The sequence below is a fragment of the Schistocerca cancellata genome, chromosome 7 (genome assembly GCF_023864275.1).
Source record: "Schistocerca cancellata isolate TAMUIC-IGC-003103 chromosome 7, iqSchCanc2.1, whole genome shotgun sequence".
Taxonomy (NCBI): Eukaryota; Metazoa; Arthropoda; class Insecta; order Orthoptera; family Acrididae; genus Schistocerca; species Schistocerca cancellata.
The window spans coordinates 50,717,107-50,724,954 of record NC_064632.1 but is presented as its reverse complement, the minus strand read 5'-3'; the positions used below and the strand labels follow the sequence as shown (position 1 = coordinate 50,724,954).

The 7,848-nt window shown below is 44.9% G+C and overlaps 1 pseudogene; it reads left to right on the top strand.

The window, feature by feature from the left end:
* Positions 1-4,629: 4,629 nt before the first annotated feature.
* LOC126093512 (5S ribosomal RNA) lies at positions 4,630-4,747 on the top strand (annotated as a pseudogene).
* The last annotated feature ends 3,101 nt before the right edge of the window (positions 4,748-7,848 follow it).

The following is a 7,848-nucleotide window of genomic DNA, read 5'->3' as shown; positions in this document are numbered from 1 at the left end:
AAAAGAAAAGAAACACAATATACACTCCTGGAAATGGAAAAAAGAACACATTGACACCGGTGTGTCAGACCCACCATACTTACTCCGGACACTACGAGAGGGCTGTACAAGCAATGATCACACGCACGGCACAGCGGACACACCAGGAACCGCGGTGTTGGCCGTCGAATGGCGCTAGCTGCGCAGCATTTGTGCACCGCCGCCGTCAGTGTCAGCCAGTTTGCCGTGGCATACGGAGCTCCATCGCAGTCTTTAACACTGGTAGCATGCCGCGACAGCGTCGACGTGAACCGTATGTGCAGTTGACGGACTTTGAGCGAGGGCGTATAGTGGGCATGCGGGAGGCCGGGTGGACGTACCGCCGAATTGCTCAACACGTGGGGCGTGAGGTCTCCACAGTACATCGATGTTGTCGCCAGTGGTCGGCGGAAGGTGCACGTGCCCGTCGACCTGGGACCGGACCGCAGCGACGCACGGATGCACGCCAAGACCGTAGGATCCTACGCAGTGCCGTAGGGGACCGCACCGCTACTTCCCAGCAAATTAGGGACACTGTTGCTCCTGGGGTATCGGCGAGGACCATTCGCAACCGTCTCCATGAAGATGGGCTACGGTCCCGCACACCGTTAGGCCGTCTTCCGCTCACGCCCCAACATCGTTCAGCCCGCCTCCAGTGGTGTCGCGACAGGCGTGAATGGAGGGACGAATGGAGACGTGTCGTCTTCAGCGATGAGAGTCGCTTCTGCCTTGGTGCCAATGATGGTCGTATGCGTGTTTGGCGCCGTGCAGGTGAGCGCCACAATCAGGACTGCATACGACCGAGGCACACAGGGCCAACACCCGGCATCATGGTGTGGGGAGCGATCTCCTACACTGGCCGTACACCACTGGTGATCGTCGAGGGGACACTGAATAGTGCACGGTACATCCAAACCGTCATCGAACCCATCGTTCTACCATTCCTAGACCGGCAAGGAAACTTGCTGTTCCAACAGGACAGTGCACGTCCGCATGTATCCCGTGCCACCCAACGTGCTCTAGAAGGTGTAAGTCAACTACCCTGGCCAGCAAGATCTCCGGATCTGTCCCCCATTGAGCATGTTTGGGACTGGATGAAGCGTCGTCTCACGCGGTCTGCACGTCCAGCACGAACGCTGGTCCAACTGAGGCGCCAGGTGGAAATGGCATGGCAAGCCGTACCACAGGACTACATCCAGCATCTCTACGATCGTCTCCATGGGAGAATAGCAAGCCTGCATTGCTGCGAAAGGTGGATATACACTGTACTAGTGCCGACATTGTGCATGCTCTGTTGCCTGTGTCTATGTGCCTGTGGTTCTGTCTGTGTGATCATGTGATGTATCTGACCCCAGGAATGTGTCAATAAAGTTTCCCCTTCCTGGGACAATGAATTCACGGTGTTCTTATTTCAATTTCCAGGAGTGTATTAAACCACTTAAGTTGCCTGTATAGAGCCAGGCCATACGACAATATTGGTCAACGCCAGCAACATCTCGGTCATACCTCGACGACTACCTGCAACAGCCTGCTCCAACCTCAAACCTACTGGGCCACACCGTAGTAATGCCATGTAATGCATCCACATTGCAATAGTGTTGACGGCCACACAGTGCCTGTTAAAATGGCTCGTGCCACAGCGCCTTTACCGAGTAAAGTGAAGCGCAACGCTTATGGCTCCGATTTAAAGCCCTTCTTGATTGATAGTAGGAGCCCCTCTGTGTTAATATGGACACATTGTCTACATTTTCGGGGCAGTGATGTATCTATACATCTATGATCAAAAATTTTTTTAGTGGTACGACTTGTCTTGTTGTGGCCTAAACCCGAAGACTGGTATGATTCCGCTCTCCACAGGCAGTATATTATTCATTTTGTGAGACAGTTAAGTGTTTGGATTGAAGTACTGATTTGTTAATTTCTTCACGTGTCTCCGCTGGTCTGTCGCAGCAGTACAGGACAACAAAGACCTACCACACTGCGCCACATGTAAATAAGTACAAGCTTCCGAAATGCGCAGTTACCAGTAAATGACGTATGTTTTCTTAATTGAATAACACTGTAAACCTCTTAATCTCCAAATAACGACTGCAACCTAAATCTGTTTGAGACTGCGTACTGTATATGAAATATTTTAGCAATTGAAGAACTGGGATTGGTAAGATGCCCGGCTACAAAAATCATGAAGGTTCATCCAGAAAAAAATAAATTTATTTAACCAAAGAATTATTTTGAATTTCTTTTGACACGTGAAATTTGACAAGTGAGATGAATGCAAGAAAATCAGCAACAAAGTTTTAGTATTTGAAATTTGAATAATTTTCAGATAAGGTTTCAAATAATGACATTGCGCACAGTTTGTCTCTCAAAAACATGTTTAATAAAGCACAGAATAAATTTAGGTACTACTAGTACAAATACAAAAGCATTCCAGTTAACACACGTCCCGAAAAGTATATCAACGGCAAGCAAACAATTAGTTGTCACATCAGTTAACATGTGTATGCACAGCAGATCTAACGAGGCAATGGTCAGCTGTAAATCAATGTGAAACATTATCTTCCCGTAAATCACAGAAATATTGTTTGAAATCTCATAAATAAGCAGCTGTTATCTCATTAAGATATTCGAACATGATATTAAATAGGATGCAGATCTCAGCCAAAGGAAAATGTACCAATGTAACCAGATAATATTCAGGTTAATGCTAAAAATAATATAGATATAAACATTTTACAACAATACTCATATGGTTTCTACTAAAACAGCAGGTAGTGAAAAAGAAGTTACATTAGTCTTTAGTATCAAATAAATTCCATAAAGCAAACACAGTTAATATTCTTAAATTACCGACAAGATTTAAACGTGACAGAGGGAATAACTGCGGCATACTCAATTAGATTAGGAAATGAGACGCTTAAAGTAGTAAATAAGTTTTGCTATTTGGGAGGCAAAATAACTGATGATGGTTGAAGTTGAGAGGATATAAAATGTAGACTGGCAATGGCAAGGAAAGCATTTCTGAAGAAGAGAAATTTCTTAACATCGAGCATAGATTTAACTGTCAGAAAGTCGTTTCTGAAAGTATTTGTATGGAGTGTAGCCATGTATGGAAGTGAAACGTGGACGATAAATAGTTTGGACAAGAAGAGAATAGAAGCTTTCGAAATGTCGCGCTACAGAAGAATGCTGAAGATTAGATGGGTAGATCACATAAGTAATGAGGAGGTATTGATTAGAATGGGAGATAAGGGAAATTTGTGACACAACTAAATTGTAAGAAGGGATCGGTTGGTTGGGCATATTCTGAGGCATCAAGGGATCACCAATTTAGTACTGGAGGGCAGCGTGGAGGGTAAAAATCGTAGAGGGAGACCAAGAGATGAATATACTAAACAGATTCAGAAGGATGTAGGTTGCAGTTGGTACTGGGAGATGAAGAAGCTTGCACAGCATAGAGTAACATGGAGAGCTGCATCAAACCAATCTCTGGACTGAAGACCACAAAAACAACAAGTCAATTTCAGTCAAGTAAGTTAGCCAAGATGGAACTGGAAAACTCTTTAAATAAAACCAGGACTAACCCTAATCTAAAACAATAGCACAATCACAGAATAAAGAACCCAATAGCTCCGAATAACTTTTCGTATAGTCTTCATACTAAAGTGCTCCCCAAATAACTCCATCAAGCGGCGAGACCACTTTGCCAGTGACTTCTCTCTACACAAATAGCAGCAACGTTGCGAGGCTGTCTTCCAGTAAATCCGAACACCGTGTGTCCCGGGCATGTAAGCAGGTAGAACAGAGGATCACCTCAGATACTCATAAGTAATATTAAATTTTTGCAGAGGCTCATAGCGTACATCACCTTATGACTTGCAGAGCGTGTCCTTTGATATCCATCTTGCAGTTATCGGTGGAAAACGATTGAGGACGAGCTCTTGCACATGGCGTTAAGACGGCACATTAGCGAAAGCACATGTCGTATGTTACATGGAAGGGGCATTTCGATTTCATATCCAGGCACCGCAGAGGTCAGTATTTTTGCCTATGTTTCCCTATACTGTTTTTACCCCCTCATCCCCCTCCCACACGTCCAATCATTACCGAACTGACAACGCCTCAGTATGTCTCCTGTCAACCGATCGCTTCTTATTGTCAAGTTGTACCGGGAATTTATTTCCTACCCAATTCGAACCTATGGCCGTGCTGGTCTAATGGGGAGAGCACTACACTCCGGTTCGAACCTGGGTAAAGACGGGGATTTTTCCTCGTTTCACTTCCTCCAGAGCGACTCTAGGACCACTCATCATGCAGTCATAATGAATACTGGGGTTCTTTCCCAGGGATAAAGGACGGCGGGGGCGAGGATCTCGTCACCACTACCCCAACTACGGGCACGGGTGTGAGAAGGGCCACACCCTACTGGCAGTCCGGCCGACAGTATGTTCACAGGCCTGCGCCACAGACTACCTTACCAATTCAGATCAAAACTTGCTGATTTGTTACGTGATCTACTAATGTAATCATCATTTGTTATGTGATGTAGTGATCTGTCATCTTCACTTTTCATCTATACTATTCAAAATTACATACTCTCCTTTTGTTTGGGGCAACGGCCTTGCCGCAGTGGATACACCGGTTCCCGTCCGATCCCCGAAGTTAAGCGTTGTCGGGCGTGGCCGGCACTTGGAAGGGTGACCATCCGGGCCGCCATGCGCTGTTGTCATTTTTCGGGGTGCACTCAGCCTCGTGATGCCAATTGAGGAGCTACTCGACCGACTAGTAGCGGCTCCGGTCAAAGAAAACCACCATAACGATCGGGAGATCGCCCCTCCTGTCGGCATCCTCAGCTGAGGATGACACGGCGGTCGAATGGTCCCGATGGGCCACTTGTGGCTTGATGGCGGAGTGCTTTTTCTTCTTTTTGTTTGAATTGCTTATCTTCCACATTTCACTTCCATAAAAGACTACACTTCAAACAAATACCTACCTAATACTTATATTTATGTACGACTTGAACAAATTCCTCTTTTTCAGAAAAGCTTTCCTTTCTATAACCGTTCCGCATTTTATATCCTCTATACCTTCGGCATCTTCAATTATTTTTCTCCCGAAACAGCAAAATTGGTCAACAACTTTCAATGCCTCGTTTCATAATCTAGTTCAATGAAGCACCGTATGATCTGATCCGACTACATTCGATTACCCTTGTTTTACTCTTGTTGATACTCATAAGCTCTTACCAGGACACCATCCACACCGTTCTACCGCTCTTCGACATCCTTTGGTGTCTCTGACAGAATAACTATCTCATCATCTGATCTATGGAACAAGTAACTACAGGGTGTTTCAAAAATGACCGGTATATTTGAAACGGCAATAAAAACTAAACGAGCAGCGATAGAAATACACCGTTTGTTGCAATATGCTTGGGACAACAGTACATTTTCAGGCAGACAAACTTTCGAATTTACAGTAGTTACAATTTTCAACAACAGATGGCGCTGCGGTCTGGGAAACTCTATAGTACGATATTTTCCACATATCCACCATGCGTAGCAATAATATGGCGTAGTCTCTGAATGAAATTAACCGAAACCTTTGACAACGTGTCTGGCGGAATGGCTTCACATGCAGATGAGATGTACTGCTTCAGCTGTTCAATTGTTTCTGGATTCTGGCGGTACACCTGGTCTTTCAAGTGTCCTTACAGAAAGAAGTCACAGGGGTTCATGTCTGGCGAATAGGGAGGCCAATCCACGCCGCCTCCTGTATGTTTCGGGTAGCCCAAAGCAATCACACGATGATCGAAATATTCATTCAGGGAATTAAAGACGTCGGCCGTGCGATGTGGCCGGGCACCATCTTGCATAAACCACGAGGTGTTCGCAGTGTCGTCTAAGGCAGTTTGTACCGCCACAAATTCACGAGGAATGTCCAGATAGCGTGATGCAGTAATCGTTTCTGATCTGAAAAATGGGCCAATGATTCCTTTGGAAGAAATGGCGGCCCAGACCAGTACTTTTTGAGGATGCAGGGACGATGGGACTGCAACATGCGGCTTTTCGGTTCCCCATATGCGCCAGTTCTGTTTATTGGCGAAGCCGTCCAGGTAAAAATAAGCTTCGTCAGTAAACCAAATGCTGCCCACATGCATATCGCCGTTATCAATCCTGTGCACTATATCGTCAGCGAATGCCTCTCGTGCAGCAATGGTAGCAGCGCTGAGGGGTTGCCGCGTTTGAATTTTATTTGGATAGAGGTGTAAACTCTGGCGCATGAGACGATACGTGGACGTTGGCGTCATTTGGACCGCAGCTGCAACACGGCGAACGGAAACCCGAGACCGCTGTCGGATCACCCGCTGCACTAGCTGTGCGTTGCCCTCTGTGGTTGCCGTACGCGGTCGCCCTACCTTTCCAGCACGTTCATCCATCACGTTCCCAGTCCGCTGAAATTTTTCAAACAGATCTTTTATTGTATCGCTTTTCGGTCCTTTGGTTACATTAAACCTCCGTTGAAAACTTCGTCTTGTTGCAACAACACTGTGTTCTAGGCGGTGGAATTCCAACACCAGAAAAATCCTCTGTTCTAAGGAATAAACCGTGTTGTCTACAGCACACTTGCACGTTGTGAACAGCACACGCTTACAGCAGAAAGACGACGTACAGAATGGCGCACCCACAGACTGCGTTGTCTTCTATATCTTTCACATCACTTGCAGCGCCATCTGTTGTTGAAAATTGTAACTACTGTAATTTCGAAAGTTTGTCCGGCTGAAAATGTACTGTTGTGCCAAGCATATTGCAACAAACGGTGTATTTCTATCGCTGCTCGTTTAGTTTTTATTGCCGTTTCAAATATACCGGTCATTTTTGAAACACCCTGTAGCTAACTACAGTGTCGTTGGCAAACCTTAAAATTTATATATCTTCTGCCTGAACCTCAAAGCTTCCTCAGTATACAGATTTAGTATCATCAGGAACAGACAACAGCTTAGTCTCAGTACGTTCTCGATTACCTCTTCCCTTTCATGTCCGTCGTCTCTTATAACTAGAGCCTGGTTTCTGTACGTAATCTTTCACTCGCAGTATGTTACCCATACCACCTTCAAGATTTCAAGGAGTGTAGCTCACGAACTCCCAGCATGCTGGAATAGCTGTGGGTCAACAACTTCTCTTAATCAGTACAACGAAAAAGTAGTTCGCAGTTCCAAATTGTAATTTTTGTATTCATTCGATGACTAGTTCGGGCCGAAACCCATTTTCAGATCATCGTAACATACTCAAAAATGATATTTCCGAAGATGTGAAAACCATGTCAAATATGTGAAACCGCATACCGATAATTGCTCAGTTTTCACATCTTCGGAAATACCATTTTTGACTGTGTTACGTTGACCTGAAAATGGGATCAGCATGAAACTATTCAACGAGTGCATAAAAGAAATAAGATGTGCAACTTTCAACTGGTTTCTCGTTGTACTGAGAGTAGTTCCGTCAAGATTGTCGAAAACTTCTCTGAATTTACAAATGCTAAAAACCTAAGGTGACGTTTCCTCATTCAATGTTCCACGTTTCTACTTTTCATCGAGACTAACACTCCCCGAGGTGGGCTTCTATGACTTTTTCCATTGTTATGTAAATAACTGATGTTTGTATTTTGCAACGGTTACGTACTAAACTGATGGGTCGGTAATTATCTTACATGTCGGCAGCTGTCTTCTTTAGAAACTGAATTAATACCTTGTTTTTGAAGTTTGACGTATTTCGCTTCCCTCATATAACGGCTGATCAAAAAGTCGGTATAAATTTGAAAACTTAGTAA